The sequence below is a fragment of the Carlito syrichta genome, unplaced genomic scaffold, assembly GCF_000164805.1.
Source record: "Carlito syrichta isolate Samal-C Ts95f unplaced genomic scaffold, Tarsius_syrichta-2.0.1 Scaffold303305, whole genome shotgun sequence".
Classification (NCBI taxonomy): domain Eukaryota; kingdom Metazoa; phylum Chordata; class Mammalia; order Primates; family Tarsiidae; genus Carlito; species Carlito syrichta.
The window spans coordinates 16,689-38,073 of NW_007247401.1; the positions used below are offsets into that span (position 1 = coordinate 16,689).

General features: G+C 39.9%; 1 protein-coding gene and 1 pseudogene across 1 annotated transcript in view; both read left to right on the forward strand.

The window, feature by feature from the left end:
* LOC103260703 (cingulin-like protein 1) overlaps positions 1-21,385 on the forward strand; it is a 92,801-nt gene that overhangs the window by 11,756 nt on the left and 59,660 nt on the right. The gene's annotated exons all lie outside the window — the stretch shown is intronic.
* On the forward strand, positions 7,789-17,082 carry LOC103260702 (annotated as a pseudogene).

The following is a 21,385-nucleotide window of genomic DNA, read 5'->3' on the forward strand; positions in this document are numbered from 1 at the left end:
AAAAAAAAAGAATCTCTTCAAGAGTTCCGGGACTTGAACCTGCTGATATTGTACCCAATTCCTTTTAGTAAAACTCAGAGTTAACACTTAGAATTGATAGAAAGTTTAAATGGTCTAACTGCAAGATAAAGAAAGAACATTGACCTGGCAAATGAGTTAAAATATATGTCACTTATTTTTTAAAAATCAATTAAATCCTGGTTACAGTTAATATTTCCAGAGGATGAGAGTGCATATTTATGAGAAAGCCCTCCACCTTTACTGGCTAGGATGACAGAGTAAAGGACCTTTTCCAGGAGAATTTTAGGACTTCTGGTGAGCAGATTTAGCTGCTCCTGTTTTGTGGAGAGGATTTTGGCTTTAGCCTCATGGTGCCTGAAGAAAAACTGATGAAGAATCATGTTAGGAAGATTCCCCACACAGGGAGAGGTAGGACATTGGGTAATTTTCAATGCCCCTTCCTTAAAGCTTTGTGAACACGCTTAAGCAGGCTTGCATTTTCTAGCAGTTCCAAAGAGGGAATTTCAGGATACTCATAGCACTCAGATGACCCAGAAAATCCCAGCAGATCCACATGCATTGTGAAAAGAGAGTGCTGGGACTTAATTGGGTGGAGAAGGAGGTAAAACTCAGAAGACCACAGAACAGCGTGGTCATGGAGTCATGTTGGCCATGGCTTGCCCTATGCCGGCCTCATGCTTGCAGCGGGGAGGCAGGAGAGCCCTTGCCTGCTTCTCACCTGTGATGAAGAGTGACATAGGGAATGGGCTCAAACAACACAGAGGTTTGATGTTCAGTAGTCCCCATCCATTTCTAAGCACTGACAATGGATTATTGATACAGTTTTTAGAATCTCCATTGAGTAAATAGTTCACTCATAGTTGTTGATTAATTAAGCAAATATCTGTGGAGCATTTATTTACGCCAGGCACTGTGCGGGCTTATAGGAATAAAATGAACAAAACGGATGAGACAGACATTATTCAGATAATCACATGTATAAGTCATACGTGTAGTTTTCCAGGTGTGTGTGTGTGTGTGTGTGTGTGTGTGTGTCCCTGTAGTCCCAGCTACTTGGGAGGCCAAGGGATTTGCTTGATCCCAGGAGTTTTATTCCTTTTTCATACAGCTTATCTAATGTATTTAGAGCCCATGACATCCGAGTTTTGCTTAAAGTGATCAAATAATAACGCCAATATTTTCTACCAAGTAAAAACCTATTTAATGATCTTGGCAAGTCCCACTATCCTATCCCTCTCTGTGTGAAGAGACATAAATATATAAACATAATTTGGTTGGGTAAATGTTTTAAAGTGGAGGGAGGGAAGGAAATCTTTCTTGAGAAAAATGAGAATGGAAGTCTGACTGCTGAATAGGAATTCCCTAGAATAAAAACAACAACAACAACAACTCCCCACAGAATGGTCCAAGCAGAGGAAACAGGATGTGCAAAGGGCTTGTGGCAGGAAGGGGTATGGTCTGTTCAAGATGTTTGAATGATAATCAGGCTAGGCTGTGAAGGATGATGGAAAGTCTGGTAAGAGAAGAAGTAGAGGCAGATAGGGACCAGCTCATGCAGCCTGTGTGGAGCTCCACAAGGATTCTGTTTTTTTCCCCTGAGAACAATGGAAGTTATTAAAGAGAGAGAGAGAGAGAGAGTGAGAGAGAGAGAGTTTGTGTGTGTGTCTGTAGCCCCTTAAGGTAGGCTCTCTGAGGTCTCTTCAGCATCCAGTTCTATTTTTCATGGGATTATTGCCTGTCTCTCTCTTGCTGGTTCCTATGGAGAAAGAGAAAGGGGATAGGATCATGTAGGGCCCCTTTTCTTTGCTAGGTGGTAATCACCTGAATTTGTAAAATGTGCCTGTTGAGGGTTGAGAAGGCTTGGTATATTTGTGGTGAAGGAAGGTTTGGTATATTGGTGGTGAAGGTTTGTAGGAGAAAAGTTTTCATTTGATTCTTGCCTGTTGAGGCTGTCATCATAGGTCAGTGCTGGCAATACCTTTACGCATTTATAGAAGCAGAGAAAATAACCTAGTGGGATGCTTGCCTATCTCCCCAAGTGGGATGGATGTTTTGAGACCTCTGAGCCATTCATGGGCACTGCCTAGAGTCCAGGAGTGTGAGTGAGGAGGGAGCTGTGGTCACTCACTGAGGGCCCAAAACCAGATGCATTTCCAGATGTGGATACAGTCAGATTGCAAGAACTGGGCAGTACAATGAGAGGGGCTATTTTAAATAGCCAAGGACAATCACAGCCACTATAAAATTGCAAACAGTTGAATCCTTAACATCTGAAAGGAAAAGAGCTTTAATTTCATTATTGGAAATCCGACTCAATCTGTGTTATACTTTCTCTGACCCTCTGAACTCCGCTTGATGGATATTTTTCTAAAGACTTGCCAATATCATTAAGCAGATTTTTTACTTGGTGGAAAATTTTGGCATTATTACTTGATCATGCTAAGCAGAAAATGGAACATGTTGTAAGCTCTAAATCTACTAGATAAAAAGCAGTATGGAAGCAGGAATATCTACAGTGGCAAAGTAAATCAAAGTATCAAAGGCATATATGGTAGCCAGCCTCTAAGTTGGCCCCTTCTTCTGGTCCACATCTTCTGGTATCCTTGGCTTCACTGTAGTCCGTTTCCATGTTGAGTAGGGCTGACCTGTATAACCAATAGGATGTCTTGCTGTGGGGAGACCATCTGCCATGTTGTGAGGCAACTCAAGCAGTCCGTGAAAAGGTCCATGTGGCAAGGGATTGAGTTCACCTGTCAATAACCATGCAAGTGTCCATCTTGGAAGCAGATTCTAGTCCCAGTCAAGCTTTCAGATAACAGTAGCCTTGACCCACATCCTGACTGCAACCTTATCAGAAACCTTGATCTGGTCAACTGAGTTGCTTCTAGAATCCTTACTCTCATAAACTCTGTCAGATAATGGTTGTTATTTCAGGCTGCTAAGTTTTGGAGCAATTTGTTAGGCAATGGATAACTGGTATAGCATTTTGACAAAATTCTCTCTTTTATGCCACATTGTATGATAGGCACTGACTTTTATAGAACCCACAGCATCCTGCCATGCCCTTGATGTAGTCCTTGTTATACTGGACTATACCTTTTAGGTGATAAGTCATACTACCCATCATGAAGGAGGGGTGTCTTGTCCTTTGTGTCCCTAGAGCTTTGCAGAGTGCTCAATAAGTATTTGCTATATGAATGTGCAGAGGTAAATAAAGGATACTATCATAGTTTAAGGAGAAGTCAGGGTTTCATTTGTTTGTTGTTTGACTTTTTTGTTTTGTTTTGTTTTGTTTTGCTTTGAGTTGGAGTCTCACTCTGTCACCCAGGCTGGAGTGCAGTGGCACAGTCACGGCTCACCACAACCTCGACCCCCAGGGTTCAGATGATCCTTCTACCCCAGCCTCTGGAGTAGCCTGACTTACAGAAATGCACCACTACTCCCAGCAAATTTTTAAATTTTTTCTGTAGAGATGGGGTCTTGCTATGCTGCACAGGCTGGTCTGGAACTCCTGGGTTCAAGCAATCCTATTGTCTTAGCTCCCAAATTGCTGGGATTACAGGCGTGAGCCAACATGCCTGGAAGAGATCAGGGTTTTAAATGTGGCTTTGCCATTAACTTCATAGAAGTCTCCTGGTCACTCCCTATGTTTATTTCTTCTACGGTAAAGATAGTATTTGTATTATAAAAAACAAGCCAAAATGACTACATGTATAAGTATGCTTGTATATGTATAGATTATCCCTCAGGAAGGAGATGACTAACTGATAAATAATGGTTGTTTCTGGGGCCAAGTAGGGCGATAGGGAGAGAGGAAGTCTTTAAAAAGCAGTTTATAAATTTTTCACACCTTTTGAATTTATTCAATGTACAGTTAAATGGAGGTACTGTTCTGTGCCTTTCCTTAGATACGTCAAGAAGAAGCCCTGTGTTTATTGATATATTTTTCCTTTTTGTTACTGGGGGTCTCTGCCCCTACCTTGGCCTTCACCTTCCATCTGCCACCCATATCTGTGGCTTCTCCATCCACAGCGTTTTTGTTCCATCCTCTGATCTCCTTTCCCACAGTTCCAGAATCCTCCCTGGTCTCCCAGTTCTGTACGACCTGACTTTCACCTACCTCTGCAACCCGGGTCCTCACTGTTGTCCCTGATGAGTGTAGTGTTTGCCACACTAAAGGGTTTCCCATCACCTACATAGAAAAGCATGCTCTATCACTCCTTATTTGCCATCCCTGGGCCTTTGCTTTGCAGTCCCATCCTACAACAAAGGACAATCCACACAGAGACTTGCCTGGCCCCAAACCTCAATAGTGTTGCTGTTGAGAAACGGGGATCTGTGTATATGCAAGCATGTGTGTACATATCTGTGTATATACATATATATTTCTTTTTACATAAATTACTGCTTTGTGACCTTAAGCATAGTTGATGAGCAGTAGGCTGAGTGACTGAATACTTGACCAACCACATCACTTATCTCCAGAATCCTCTCCTCTCAATAGGGGAAATAGTACTGATAGCACCTGTGTTCCAGGGTTGCACATATTCTAGCCTCAGTCTGTCTTTTTTAACTTGTGTTGTATTGAATTCTCTATGTGTTCCCTGGTGGTCTCCCTGCTTTCTTCCCTCTGTTTCCCTGCTCCTATTAGCCTATCTCACTATCCTCCTTCACCAGTCCCTGCGCTTTGGTCTCTGTCAGTTAAAATCCTTCTGGCCCTCAGAGCTGAGCTCAGATGCCTTCTCCTTCTTGTGGTCTACCAGGCAGCTTCAGTTCTTTTTCTTTGGAATCCCAGGGTCTTTTGCTCCTCATGTGGCATTTACTGTGTTTTGCTTTGTCTGTAGATGTTTATTTATTCACTCAGCACATCAAACATCATGTTAAGTCTGGGGTGTAAAGATGGACAGGTGGTCTCTGCTCTCCACCCCCCCATAGACAAGAAAGCTGGCAGTGCCAATCTGACGTGGTGAGCAAGAAGCTGACATATAGCACAGAAAGCAGAAGCACAAAAAAGAGTGACTTGGCTTAGTGCAGACAAACCAGGGTAAGCCCCTAAGAGGGAGTGAGGCTTGGGTGAGTCTTGGGGGCAGTGGAAAAGAGAGAGGTGACCTACAGGTAGGAAAGAACATTTCAGACAGAGGGAACTTCTTGAGCCAAAGTATGAATTGTACTCTTCTGAGACTCGGACACCTCTTTGGGGGAGCAATTTTTCTTTTTTATTTCTTTTATAGAGTTATTCTAGGAAGTGAATAATTTTGTTTTTGTGTATTTATTCATTCAACAAATATTTCTGAGTGCCTGTCTATTTGAGGTACTGGACTGATATAAGTGGATTTAGGCATATTGTTGGTGGTGAGCAAATTGCAGTGGAAGCCATTAGAGTAGTAGGTGGCCTCTGAAGTGATTAGATGTGGTTTAGTGAGTTTGTAGCTACAGAGTAAGTCATGTGTTTGTGGTGACCACACGTTAGGATTCTGGAAATGTGTGTAAGAACAAGTCAGAGTCAGATGCAATGGAAAAATCCTTCTGTCCCCGTCATCACTAGGGAACGGAACCTGTTTGAGCCAGCATTATTAGTTTAGCTTTATGAAAGACCAAATAAAGGGCAAGGTGTTTGTCCCACAGGGTGATTGCAGCAGTTTTTGCAGTAATGAATAAAGTAATGCTGTTTTGTCAGCAGTGAGTAGGAGTTGGGGACAGGGAGAGGCCTGTTCTTTTCCTCAGGAAATTCCAGAGTTGTGGATGGGCCTTATCCTTGGGGGACTTAAGATGAAGGAGAAAATATGGCCAAGCACACATATTTCTCCTTTTAACGCTTCTCCTTTTTTTATTTCTTTTTGTTTTATTTGTTAAATTTCTGCACATGTTTCTCAAGTGTTGGTCCAGTGGGAAGAAATACTGGCGGTCTGTGGATTTAGGGAAACTTCGAGTCCACTTACAGTTAGAAATAAAATGCTGGATGTGCTTCAAAGACTTTTCAGAACAAAGCTGGGGACAAAGAAGTCAAGCAAATGAATGACAGAACCCAGAGAAGGTGGCATTCAAGATGGCTCTAAAAGCATTCAGACAGATGTGGCATGGGAGGATGTTAAAACCTCATCTCTTCCATCCCTGATTTGTCCAAGAACCCAAAAATGTCTGCTCTGCACCAGGGAAAGTGTTGGCTGGATGACAGTGCAGGGAAGACTTAGATGCTGGCGAATTTAGTTGGAAAACACTAAGTTCTTCATGTATCTGGAACAAGAACCAAAGTATTCATAAACTTTGGAAAACAGGTGTTGTCCAGTAGAGTCCATATGGAGAAGTCTTTTGGGTCAGTTTGGTGTATAACTGCGACCCTGAACTTGAGTCCAGCATATGTCAGTTCCAAAGGAACAGTCTACTGTTTGGACCCCATATGCTTCCTCTCTGATTTACTGGGACCTCCCTGCTTGACCAACCACATCTCTCATCTCTGTAATCCTCACCTCTCAATAGGGAAAATAGTACTGATAGCTCTATGGAAGAAGCATTTTTCTTCCATGTCTCTAAGTTTGAGACCTTGTTTGAGAAGATTCTCATGGCTCCTTTGCTATGTGGTTTGGATGCCAGGCCTCTCCCCTGTCTGTTGTGCTTCCTTCTCCCAATCCTGTTGTGAACAGTTTCCCTTGAAGGGCCAACTCAATGCCATTTCCTGTAACTGTCTTAGTGACCCTTCAAGCCAGAAGCAGATGCCTGTGTTGTGTACCATGTACTTCCTGCTGCTGACCTGTAGAGAAAACATGGCTGGCAGGTGATGAACTCTGGCTGATTCAGGCCCAGTAGAGAACCAGGGTTAATGATTTATTCTGCCCTCGTGTAGCCACTGGTGTTAACCTTGGACAAAATGGTGGTAGAAGTTCATCAGAGTCCGGCCTGGCATTTTACTAACAGGATAATATGGCCCAGAAATAACTTCTTGTTTTGAGGCTGACGTTCCTGTACATCCAGCCCTGTTTGCATACAGCAGTCAGAACTGTTTGCTCATGTTGTTCATGGTGTTCATGAGACAGAGGTCACACAAGGTCAGAGGGTCTGGCTTGACATGGAGCTGCTCATCATGGTAGGAGGACAAAAGCCACAGTGATCAGGATACCTTGCAGAAGAGGCCTGGTAGGTGTTGCAAGTGAAGAGGCTCCCTTGTCCCCCATGCCCCTTTTATTTTAAATTCACAGTCCTTTTTTCTTGAGAAGTTCTGAATCTTTTACCTCTGGTGTTATCAGAAGGTTAAACTGATTAAACTTCCTAGTGTAAAGTCACAGCTACTTCTAGAAGGTGCTTTAATCGGAGGGGCTACTCTCACTGTAGACATTGCTCCTTCCCTTCCCGGAAGTGATACCAGCTCCAGGACAGTGATTGCCTGGGAGTGTGTTGTGGAAAGCTAGCTTAAAAATTCTATTTAGTTGTTGAATAGGCCCTGTCTGCTAAAGGATACATGATAGGTAGACTCTTAATTTATCTGGGAGCTTCTAAATGAATCTGTGTTGGCTGTAGTGTGATCCTTATTGATCTCTGAAGTAGGAATGTAATGTGTCCCCCGTCAAGAGACTCCAGAAGTCCCTTTGCCTCTTTGTCCTACCCACAGCCCTCCAGGAAGGTACAATGATGTGGCTGGAGGTGGTTCTGACACAGCTTTTGGGTTTCTGGTCTATTGCTTTTTTCCAGTACACTGGCCGACACCTTTTTCCAGCCAATAAGTGCATGCTTTGTACACACACATGCACTTTTGGAGGAGGCATTTGCCCCACGATGAGCATACAGAGGATGGGAATGAAAAAGAGCAAGCCAGAAAAAGGGGACGTGGCAAAGGAAGGACGGGAGCTAGAAGGGGAAAGGCTGGGGACTGACCAGTGTCCAACTATGGAAACAATCGGTGTTAGAAACAGGTGGAGGGACAAGAGCATTTTGAAGTGTGATGTTTGGAATGATGAGATCCAGTGGAGGCAGGAGGGAGGAAAGATATGCAAGGGGAGGTGAGAGGGTGAGGAGTGGTGTGGATAAAAAGCAGAAAACTGATAGCATCAAGACATGAAAGGCAGAGGTGTTTGAGCCAAAGATCTGGAGGATAAAGGGAGGACAGGTGGGTCTGAAAAGTGTGAAGGGGGACAGCAAAGGATGGAGGATAAGCCAGGAGTGATAGATTATGCCAGGTGGGATTTCTGCTCCAGGAATATTTGCCCATGGTTATCCCAAAGAGCTGTGGCAGCCGGTGTTGGTTTTATTGCAATATTAGAAATTTATGGTTACTAAATAAATGACATTTATTTATTTATTTTTGACTTCATTTTATTATATAGATGTGGAATAAAATGACTTTTAAAATAAAATGTGACATGTGAGACACTAAAAGAGGATAAGTGAATTTTTTGTCACTTGAGATTAGTAGCTTTTATGCCTCCTATTTCTAGGTCTCTCTGTCTATGGCATTGAGATTGAGTAGGAAATCAAGTATGTTTTGAATTTGACGCCTAAAAGAGTAACAAGTGTCATTTATTTGTCTATGGAAAAAAGACCATAGTCCAATAATTGTAGCAGTCTCTTTTGGTTTTTGGGCAGAAGATTGAGAGACACTATTAGAAAGACATCAAAAGAAGAATTTAAATGACCCAGATCCCATCCTTGAGAATGAAGTTAATATTCATTTAAAAAATTGTATCCTCTAGCTGAGAATGTAGACAGCCTTCTAAGGAGGAGATGAGTATGCTCTTGGCTTCCAGTGAGCTGTCTGTGAACTTGTGGTATTACTCAGTGAATCTGTGACCTTGTTGCTCTTACTAGCCGGCTTAGGGCCATCTGCCTTCCTCTTGAAGCCAACTTGCTTTCCCTACAAATCAGTCCTTAATGAACTGTGTGCTTTAAAAGCCTATTTGTATCCAGACAGTATCAGCTCAACCAGTAGTATGTCTGTTAGTTCAGTCGGTGATCCAGGAAAGATTTGAATTAAAAAAAAAAGTATAGGTTATAGTTTTAGAAAGAATTTTAAAAATATTTTATTTTGAGATAATTATAAATTCTCATGCAGTTGTAAAATAATACAGATAGATTCCATATACCCATTAACTTGTTTCCCAAAAATGTAACATATTGTAAACTATAATATAACAGTCAGGATGTTGACATTGATATAGTTAAGCTAGAGAACATTTACATAACCCCAAGGATTCCTCTTGTCATTTTGTAGCCATACCTGCTTTCTTCCCGTCCCTCCCCCCTTAACCCAACTACTAATCTGTTCTCTGATTTTTTAATTTCATCATTTCAAGCCTGATATATAGATGGAGTCATAGAATAGGTAACTTTTTGAGATTGGCTTTTTTCATTCAGCATAGTTCTTTGGAATTTCAAGCAAGCTGTTGCATGTATTGAGTAGTTATTTTGTTTTTATTTCTGAGTAGTATTCCATAGTATAGAATACTATACCGCTTGTTCAACCATTCACCACTGAAGGACATTTGAGATATTTCTAAATATTATAATAAATAAAGCTTCTATAAATAAGTTTTGTATAAATGTTTTAATTTCTCTGAGATAAGCATCAAGGAGTGCAATTGCTAGGTTGAATGGTAGTTCTGGGTCTAGTTTTTTTGTTGTTTTTTTTGAGTTGGAGTCTCACTCAGTCGCCCAGTCTGGAGTGCAGTGGCCGCTCCCGGCCACCCAGCCTCGCCTGCTGGGGTCCGGCGATCCTTCCGCCTCAGCCTTCTGAGTACCCGGAATTACAGGCATGCGCTACCACGCCCGGCTGATTTTTAGATTTATTGTAGAGATGAGGTCTCGCTGCCCAGGCAGGTCTCGAACCTGAGGGATCAGGCAATCCACTCACCTCAGCCTCCCAAAGGCGCGGGATTACAGGCTGAGCCACCGAGCCCGGCTATGTGTCTAGTTTTTAAAGATACTTCTAAACTATTTCCCAGAATGACTGTATCACTTTACATTCCCACTAGCAATGCAAGATCCAAATTCTTGCCAGCATTTAGCATTATCAGTAATTTTTCTTTAGTCATTGTGATATATTATTGTGGTTTTAGTATGCAGGCTAATAATGTTGAACATCTTTTCATGTGCTCATTTACTATGTATATCTTCTTCAGTGAAACGTCTTCATGTCTTTTGCCCATTTCCTAATTGGTTTGTTTGGGGTTTTTTGCTACTGAGTTTTGAAAATTATTTGCGTATTCTAGATATGAGCACTTTGTCAAATATATGATTAGTAAATATCCCAGTTGGTAGTTGTCTTTTTATCCTTTTAACAAGGTCTTTTGAAGAGCAAAAGTTTTTATTTTGATGAAGTTCAATTTATGATTTTTCCCTGCTATGGATTGTGTTTTTGTGTAAAGTGTAAGAGCTTTTTGCCTTTAGATCTCTCTCTTTTTTTTTTCCCTGAAGTTTGGTAGTTCTACATTTTACTTTTAAGTTCAAGATCCCTTTTGAGTTAAATTTTGTATAACATGGAAATTTAGGTAGCTGTTCATTTAGTTTGCTTATGAGCATTCAATTGCTCCAGCACCATTTGTTGAAAAGGCTATTTTTCCTACATTGAATTGCTTTGGAACCTTTGTCAAAAAATGGTTTGGGCATATTTGTGTTGATTTATTTCTGTGTTCTCTGTTCTGTTTCATTGATCTGTGTGTCTGTCTCTCTGCCAATATCACATAGTCTTGATTACTGTGGCTATATACTGTTTTGGAATCCAATAGACTGGGTACTCTAAGTTTATTCTTTTCAAAATTATTTTGGCTATTTTAGTTACTTTATCTTCTCATATAAATGTTAGAATAATCTTGTCTGGATCTGTAAAACTTAACCAAGATTTTGATAAGAATTGTGTTAAACCTACATATCATGGAGAGAACCAAAATCTTTACTATGTTGAGGCTTCCAATCCATGAACATGGTATGTTTCCCCATTTATTTAAATCTGCTATGATTTCCATCACTTGTTTCATCATCTGATTTTGTATTTTTAAACATGCATGGCTTATATGTTTTGTTAAATTTACACTTGTGTTTAATTTTTTTTGAGTGATTGTAAATGGTGTATTTTTACATTTCATTATCCTTGTATTCATTGCCAATATATAGAGGTGCAATTTTATGTTTTATTTATGTTTATTTTGTATAGAGACCTTTATTTACCTTGCTGAACTCACTAATTAGTTATAAAAAGTTTTTAATTTTTTGTTTTTGATAGATTCCTTAGAATTTTCTGCATAGACAGTCATGTCCTCTGCAGAAAGGGGCTGTTTTATTTCTTCTTTTCTGATCTGTATGCCTTTTACCTCTTATTTCATACTTCACTGCACAGGTTAGAACTTCCAGTACTATGCTGAATCAGAGTTGTGAGAGCAGATATATCCTTGCCTTATTCCCAATATTAGAGGGAAAGCATTCAGTTTCTTGTTACACATAGTGCCAGTTGTAAATCTTCTGTGGATTGGATGCTCTTTATCAAGTTGAGAATGTTCCCTTCTATTCATAGTTTTATGGGAGTTTTTATTTTTAAAATTATGAGCAGGTTTTGAATTTTGTCAAGTGTTTTCTCTGCATCTATTGATATGATCATATAATTCTTTCCCCCTGATTTTGAGCCAGCCTAGCATCCCTGGAATGAAATTCATTTGGTCTTACTGTATAATTATATTGCATATTGCTAAATTCTGTTTGCTAATTGTTGTTAAGGATTTTGGTATCTATATTCATGAGATATATTGATATGAAGTTTTTTTTTTCTTTTTTGGGGGGAGTATGGTCTATCTGATTTTGGTATCAGAATAATACTGGCATCATTAAATGTATTGAGAAATAATTATTCTCTTCTATTTTCTGGAAGAGATTGTGTAGAACTTATGTTTATTCTTTTTTAAATGCTTGATACAGTTTTTCAGTGGGACCATTTAGACCTGGAAATTTCTTTTTTGGGGAGTTTTAAGATGTGAATTAAATTTACTAAACAGCTATGGGGCTATTAAAATTATCTATTTCATATTGTATAAATTGTGGTAGTATGTGGTTTTTGAGGAATTGCTCCATTTTATCTAAGTTGCCAAATTTATGTGTGTGGAGTTGTACTGTTCCATTATACGTCAAATCATCCTTTTGATGTTTGCAGGGTCTGTAGTGGTATATCCTGTTTCATTCCTGATATTGGGAATTTGTAGTTTATCGGTTTTTTTTTTTTTCTGTCTTGCCAGAATTTTGTCAATCTTATTGATCTTTTAGAAGATTTGTTTCATTGATTTTTTTCTATTGTTTTTGTGTTTCCAACTTTATCAACTTCTGCTCTTTACTATTTCCTTCTTTCTGCTTGTTTTGTGTTTATATTCTTTCTTTTCCAGATTCTTGAGGTGGCAGCTTAGATTATTGAATTCAGACTTTTCTTCTTTCCTAATATAAACATTTAGTGTAGATGTTTTATTTTAATTTTCATTCAGATCTGTATGCTTAAAAAATTTTTCCTTGAGTTTTGCTTTTTGATTGTGGATTACTTAAAAGTGTGTTGTTTACTTTCTAAGTGTTTGGGTTTTTTTCTGTTATTATTCTGTATGATTCATTCATTTTACATTTGTTGAGGTTTGTTCTATGGCTCATAAAAGACATAGTTTATCTTGTTTTATAAACCCTGGGTTTTTCATAAGATTGTATATTTTGCTAGAAACTGATTTTTAAAATAGTAAATACAGATCAACCTCAGTGATAAAAATAAGTGATTTTTTTCCCCTTTTGGCAATAGATACATTGTTGCTAGTTTGACAGGTTGTCTTTAACCACTGCCAGCCTTAATCATATAAAAGATGAGAATACATACTTTTTATTGATTTACAAATTCAGTTATATTTGCATGTTTAAAGTAAGTGGTTGAGGATATGTAATGTGTCATATTATTTGCCACTGATAGTTTTTTCCCATTCAAATAGTAATTCTATCGAATTTTTATGTTTTATAGTTACTTAGTAAAAAAGAAATGATAGAAAAGGCTTGTTTTCAATTAAATTGAACAATGCATAAGAGTATAAGGGACAAAAAATATTTTCGGTCAGACTGTTGACAACACATATTTTTCCTCCCTCACAATGTTTTTGGAGGATCTTTTTAGGCACCCATGTATAAAATGTCCCCATACTCTTTAATGGCGCAGCAACCCATTTGCACAATGGTTTTAGAGGAGTTTAGCCACCTGCCATCTTTTCTAGTGCCCCTGACTCATTTCTGAAAGTCTAGCATTCACCTTCTAGAGAAATCAAAGGGTTTGCCAAGGTAAGTCAGCAGACCAGTCGGAAGGCCAGGAATTCAGGAACTCATGAGTAGCTGAGTCAGGGGACTGGAATCAGAAGTGAGGGTGAGTCAGGATCAGGGCCCTGGCTGACTCAGATGGGCTGAGGTGGTGACCTTGTTGAATCAGCTGTCTTCCTGGTGTTCCAGGGCAGGGTTAGGCTGAAGCCTGAAACTTCATCTGTCACAGGGCTCAGTTAATAGATGTGGCCAAGGAATTCGACCCAAGTCAAGCTTTCCTCACCTCTCCTGTGTTAGGTTACCTGTTAGAAAAATGTAAATCAGGCCAGATGCAGTGGCTCATGCCTGTAATCCCAGCACTTGGGAAGGTTGAGGTGAGAGAATTGCCTGAGCCCAGGAGTTTGAGACCAGCCTGGGCAACATGACGAGACCTCATCTGTACAATAAATAAGAAAATTGGCCGGGTGTGGTGGTCACACTTGTAGTCCCAGCTACTTGGAAGGCTGAGGCGGAAGGATCACCTGAGCCCAGCAGGCTGAAGCTTCCATAGCCTTGGTCGTGCACTGCATTCCAGGCTGGGCAACAGAGTGAGATGCCAACTTAAAAAAGAAAAAAAGAAAAATGTAAACCAAACTTTAGGGTCTCATGATTTTGTTTCTTTCTGTGGAAATGGGAATGATCTTCCTGCAAAGGGTTAGGGAGAAGGTAGTGGAGGGAAAGGAAGAGGGAGATGAGTAAATATCAGTGAGAAAGAGAGAAACAGGTTTGGAAAGCAAGGCAGACTTTTCAACTTTTGCTCTTCTGCAAGAGTTGAAAACTCTTATCACCAAGTCTTGTTGACACTGTCACTCAGGTAAATCTGTCCACTCTTCCTGTCTCATCCCCAGCATCTTTGCCTTTAACTTGGAGTCCCTATTCACAGCCATGGTTTGTTGGAAGGAACGAATGAGAACAGCTTGTCAAGGGTGACCTTCAGTTTTTATGCTAAGTGACTGTGTGAATATTGGAAGCATTGAGAAGGACCAGAGGAGGTCAGAGTCTTGTAGTGGTAAGTGGGATGAGCATTTTTGTTTTTTCCATATTGAGTCTGACTGTGTTGAGTCTGAGGGGCCTAGAAGACATCCAAGAGGAGGTATCTGGGCTCAAGACAGAGGTTAGGCTGGAGCTACTAATTTTGGTTGGCTCTAATAGGCAGCTTGCAATAGTTTTGAGATCCTAAGGAGGAAGTGGCTATTTGAATTCTGCCCTAGTTTTGTATTCCCATTGGGAGAGGTGTTCTAGAACTTCTTACAGATGTCATGGTAATTGTAGACCTAGCCCTACTAGCTATGCTTCTACTTTTTCTACTTCTAGTCTACTTCTTTGGTCGTGGTTTTTCTAGCCCAGTTCAACTATATGCCAACACATATAGTTGTGCACATATGCTGTGCTAAACTCGAATTGCACAGCAGCCAGAAAGACTGAGATCAGATACTCTGTTGTATGTATATATTTTGGTGGGGGGGAAGAGAGGGTGAGTGTTTGCAAGTTCATGTTATGATGAAGAATAGGAGTGCTTCTCCTTGGGAGGTGATTTTTCCAAGATGATAAGTGGGTTCCAAAGAACAAACTTTTCTTTCTTTCTTTGAGCTTGTTTAACCTTCTTAGGTTATTTTGCCTTGAGGCTACATTAATTATTTTCAGGTGTACAGAACAAAAACAAAAGCAATTAAAGAGGAGGGTTGATTTATTTTTATTTTTATGGGCAAAAATGATACTTAGTGGAAATATTTGGCTTGGACTAGCATACTAGGTTAGAATGCATTTTTTTCTTGCAAGCATTTTTAGGAATTCTTCAGAGTTGATGTTCTCTGATATTGGTTATAATATAAGCATCATTGGTTGTTACCAAATGAATATGTACTCAGATTTTCTTTTTGTTCAGGTGATTTTTATATTTTAAAAAGGTCCACATGGAAGCAGATATTTATGCAGGACTGGGGATTCAGATTGTAATTAGTTGCTCACTTTGTTGATAGTGCTGTTACCAAGAATTTTGCCTTTTTGTGCAGGTCTGTGAAATAAAGTTGCTATTCAAGTTCAAATGCTGCCAGGTAGACTAAGTGGGTAGGAAAAAAAAAGCTTTAGATAACCTTTCTCAAAAAGAGTTCCCAATATCCTACAGTCTTTGGATATAGTTTGTAGTATATAGAGTACACAGAGTTTTGTGTGGACCGATATTTTCATTTCTTTGGGATGTATGTGCAGGGACCCCCAAAATTCAGATTTTTTAAATAAAAAATTATGTATTTATTCTTGCATGTTTACACTTCTCTTACCTTCAAAGTACTCTTTGATGCAATATATCTATCTTGATGCCTTTTCCACCGCTCAAAACAGTTTTTGAACTCGTCAATTTTGATGCCTTCTGCAGTTTTTTGTTTCACCTCTTCCACATCAGCAAAACGTTTCCCTTTGAGGACTTTTTTCATCTGGGGAAACAAAAAAAAAGTCACTTTGGATGAGCTCTGGTAAATAGAGAGGGTGAGGCACAGTGGTCATGACGTTTTTTATCAAAAACTACTGAACACGCAGTGTGATGTGGGCAGGTGCACGTGTAAATCACCCATCACGAAATGGACAAATGTGTTAAAAGAATCTCCAAAAAAAATCACTGAAGCTGAACGCAGCCTCTCACAACAAGGCTAGCTGGTACACTGATGTTGATGGGTTCTTAGAACACTTACCTAGCGGGAGAAGCCTGTACTAAAGGGACTGCCCTCCAAAAGATAATTTCAGAGTTTTTTTGAGTCCCCCCCATACACCCAGAAGAAACTGGAAATGGAATCACTGGGTAATATGGTTTAACTGTTTGAGGAACTGCCAAACTGTTTTCCAAAGTGACTGTGAGGGTTCTAATTTCTCCACATCCTCCCCGACACTTGCTTTCTTATGATAGCCATCTTAGGGGATGTGAAATGGTATTTCATTGTGGTTTTGATTTGCATTTCCCCGATGGCTAATGATAGTGAGTATTTTTGCATTGGCCATTTGTTTATCTTCTTTGGACAGCTGTCTATTTCGATCCTTTGCCCATTTTAAAATTGGGTTGTCTTTTTATTACGAGTTGTAATAGTTCCTTGTATATTCTGGATACACTTCTGTTATTACATACTAATTTGCAAAAATTATCTCCCATTCTTTGCATTGTCTTTTCACGTTCTTGGTGCTGTCTTTTGAAGCAAAAAGATTAATTTTCATGATGTCCAGTTTATCAACATTTTTCTTTTGTTACTCACATCCGTTGCCACATCCAAGGTCATGAAAATTTACACTTCTTCTGTAGTCGGGTGAGAAGTGAGCAGGGCTGGTGTAAGGGCTTCTCCCAGAGGGGCTGCAAGAGAGAAGGGTTAGCCAAGTCGTCCTTGATTAGAAAGGTGATCAACACTGCTCCAGGGGACATTGGTTCCTACAGTCAAGCTGTGTTAGTTGACAGGACCATTTATGTTTTAGGACATCTAGCCATGGGCCCTTCAAGTGGACAGCTTGTGCTGGTGGTGGTCGGGGGCAGGGCGCTGATAGCAGAAGCAGCTACACAAGCTCTCATAAACATGAGTGATATTCTGAAAGCTGCAGGTTGTGACTTCACTAATGTGGCAAAAACAACTGTTTTGCTGGCTGACATAAATGACTTCAGGACTGGTCAATGTAATCTACAAACAGTATTTCAAGAGCAGTTTTACTGCTAGAGTGGCTTACTAGGTTGTTGATGAGCCCAAAGGAGGCCAAGCTGAAATTGAAGCAGTAGCTGTCCAAGAACCTCTCACAGCAACATGACTTTAAGCAGGTCCAGTGCTATTTAGTCTATAATTTTTAACATCCTAATTTGTATAATTGATGTAACATCTTCTTAACAGCTTAATTTTTACAACTGAAGAAAGTGTAAGTTTGACTAAAATATCCGAAGTCATGGAAACACCTATACACCAGAAGAGTTGAAAATGAATTGAAGGTTAGATAAGGAATCCCAGTTACTGATGTTATAGATTACATTTATGTGCACCTGTATTACTGAATGTAGGAAAGGGATACTCATTACCTAGTTACTCAAATAGAACGGAAATAACATGGAGGAAAGATGAGTTATTGCTTCTGAGAAATAATCAAGAGCACACCTTATTCAAATTAATTTAATGATATTAAATATTTAGTTTGAATGTCAGATATGTGATTCTGCTTTTTCTTGGGTAAAATTAAAGTATTTAAATTTGAATGGTAGAGGTCAAGAAAAAGAAACTAGACCAAAATTTTATATAGATAATATTTTTAATGGAAATAAAATAGGCATGCAGATTTTTTAAAAGAGTTCTCATTTAATTGGGTGTGGTGACTCATGCCTGTAATCCTAGCACTTTGGGAGGCAGAGGTGAGAGGACTGCCTGAGCCCAGGGGGTCGAGACCAGCCTGGGCAACTTGGAGAGACCTTGTCTCTACAATAAATCAAAAACTTAGCCAGGTGTAATGGCGCACACCTGTGGTTCTAGCTACTTGGAAGGCTGAGGCGGAAGGATCACCTAAGCCCAGCAGGTCGAGGCTATGATGGCCATGAACACACCACTGCACTCCAGCCCAGGCGACAAGAGTGAGACAAACACAAAAAAAGAAAAAAAAGGAATTCTCTTCTTCTAAAAGTTAATAGCTTTAGCTCTAATATTTAAGTCTGTGGCTCATTTTGAGTCCATTTTTAAATATAGTGTGAGGCAGGGGTCCATTTTATTCTTTTACATGTTGACATCAATTGTCCTGTGACCATTTGTTGAAGAGATTATCCTTGCCTCATTTAATTGTCTTAGCACTGTTCTCTTCCTCTTAAATTTTGTTTTTTTGACCTCCTACCATCCAAGTTGTTCCTCAGACTTTTGGTTTGGTACTGAGGCCTGGATATTAGAGAACTGGAGCAGCTACTCAAAAGAGACTGTTTAAACCAGAAGTGACTGAGATGCTGCTGACCACTAAGTTTGTGTTAGGTTACTGCCATTCTAGGTAGGTGAGAGATGGTGAGAGAAATTAGAGAGACTGTGAGGAAAATTAGACTGTTACTAGAAAATAAAGAGAGTACCATTTCCTTGGATGTCTGCAGTTTGCAGAAGCATATATTCAACCCTGCTTTGCCAGCAACCTTACTGATGGTAACTGGGTCATCTGGAGAAATTTAATGATGGCCACTATTTCTCTACATCGACTAGACTTTCACACGTAGGCAACAAATACTTGAAATAGTGCAAAAAAAGGAAAAGAATTTAAGCAACAGGCAGGGTGTGGTGGCTCAAACCTGTAATCCCAGCACTTTGGGAGATCGAGGTAAGGGGAATGCCTGAGCTCATGGGTTCGAGAACAGCCTGGGCAACTTGGTGAGACCTCATCTCAACAGTAAATCAAAAAATTAGCCAGGCATGGTAGTACGTACCTCTAGTTCTGGCTACTTGGAAGGCAGAGGCAAGGATCGCCTGAGCCAATCAGGTCGATGCTGGGGTAGCCGTGAGTAGGCAACGGAGTGAGACTCCAACTCATTTAAAAAAAAAAAAAGAATTTAAGCAACAAAAATCTCATACTGGTTCTGTTAACTCTGCTGTTAAAAAGCTGTGTGACCTCAGGCACACTGCTTCAACCTTGCTCTGTTCTCTCTTATGTCAAGTGAGTGTGCTAGATTTATGACCTCTGGCTTTCTCTGCCATTAAAGTTCTGTGATGTTGATGTATCTGCAGATGTTGTCAACATGGTCTGACTTTGATGTTTAGAAGCTGCCTTATAAAGACCCACTTAGTAGTGCCAGAATAAGGAAGTATCCCAAACACACACACACACACACACACACACACACACACACACTCACATGAATGAGGTATGGCTGAAGGACATGAGAGCCAAATGCAGAAGCTTCCAGTGGCCAAAGATGGAACATTTTGAGTAACAAAATACAACAGTATTGGATTATAGCCCCCAAATAAAATAAACACACATGGGTTCCTACTGACACAATAAGTAAGTAAATAAATAAATAAATAAATAAATAAATGGGGAAGAATAGACAAATCTCCCTGACAGAAGAGTTCTAAATAATTTATTTAGATATGTTGCCTCAAGTGGGTAGAGGTTAACTCCCCACTTTTTAAGTATGAGCTACATATAGAGACTTTCCTTCAGAGTGTATACAGTATGGAATGGGAGGGAAAGGGGTAGCTTCTTTTGTTTTGTCTTATTTTTTTGGTCAGTGGAGAAACCTGACAAACACGACCCCAGCTGGGTGATCAAGCTGAACATCCACTGTGATTAATTGCATTGACAGTATACACCCTTGATATGTTATGATTAAAATTGTACTTTGCCTCTGTGATTTATCCTTCAAACCCATAGCCCCAGTCTAATTGTGGGAAAAGCATCAGATAAATCTTGATTGAGGGCATTCTATAAAATACCTGGCCAGTACGCCTCAAACTGTTAAGGTCATCAAAACCAGGGAAAGTCTGAGGAACTGTAACAGCCAGGAGGAGTCTGAGGAGATAGGACGACTGCTTGTAATGTGGTATCCTGAATGGGATCAGGAACAGAAAAAGGACATTAGGTAAAAACCAAGGAAAGCGTAACTATGGACTACTTTAGTTAGTAATGGTATACCAGTATTAGTTCATTAATTATGACAAATGTGCCATGTTCATGTGAGATGCAATAATAAGAAAGCCGAGTGTGGGATATATGGGAACTTTCTATCATATTAGCAATTTTTCTGTACTGTAAAACTGTTCTAAAAATAAATTAAAGTTAAAATAAATACTCTACCTGGTGAAACATTGGAGCACTCAATTTGGTACCACTTTCGTGAAGTCATCTCTGAGCAACCTCTTTCCCGTGGCATCACTGTTTTCCCAACCAGCACCACTTGCACCTCTGTTATGCTACTGGCACTGTAGTTAACTAACTGTCTTTTCTGCCCTACAAGACTGAAGGCTCCTCCTTCATCTTTATGCACAGCCTCTGGCACTCAGGAGGCACTCGCATGTTTATTAACTGATTCAGTGAAGGAATGAGTACATGAACATATGTTTCATGAATCTACTACATGTACCACTCTTTGTTGTTATGGTCCCTGGGCTCAAAGATGCTCATGTAGTACTAAGAGTCAGAACGGTAATGGGATAATGATGCCCATTATGTGGTAAGAGAAAGAAATGCCTAGTCTGTTGACTTTAGAGAACAGCATAAAGTTCACGAGATGATGTCAGAAAAGTACTCTAAAAATGTTTATCCCAAGTGGGATTCGAATGGTACTAGTGGGACTAACTCTCCCCCTCCCCCTCCACCAGCTTCACTCCCCAACTTCAATTCCTGGTATTTCCAGGGAGGGACTCTATTTCTTCATTTAAGACTTTTGCTCTTTGAACTCCTCAGTTATGATGACTAATCTAGAGGAGTACACTTGTTTTTTCAACAAAAGTCTTGGGGTTCTCATACTCATGAAGGCAGAACCTAGAGACCTGGCACTAAGGCAGGTACCCCTTCCGGGAGAAGACTCAGGGGTCTGATTCACTCAGTGGCCCCGGAAACTGAGTTTCAAATGATGAGGTGGGCCTAACTTGATCTACTTCCTTAGAGGCATCACACGCATTTCAGAATTACACAGTGTTACCTAATAGCACAAAGATTAATTAAGGTTTTCATTTGGAGAGGAACTTTCTGTGAGCATTGGGCTTTCAACTTTGCTTATACTTTGACATAGTTTTCATAGTTGAATCTGAGAATACTCACAAAAGCATATATAATAAAATAAAAGTATATATTTATAAGAGCTCATGGAAAATGTAAATTTAAATAGAGTTAGTTCTGGGGAGATTGAGGGGAAAATAGAGCCCTGCAACATAGTCCAGTGATTTTGAAGGTTAGTTAAAATGGGGTCCTGGACTGTTGGCAGACAAAGTAAAAAAGTCAATGTGATCACCTTTATGAAAAGAAATAAAATAAGAAAATAATATTATTTCCTCAGGGGAAGTAAAGCTTCTCTTGGCTTACAATTTTGGAAGTTATGCTCAGGTTTCTTTCCTATCCTGGGGGTATGAGGAGCCCCAGGACCAGAGAGAGGAGATGC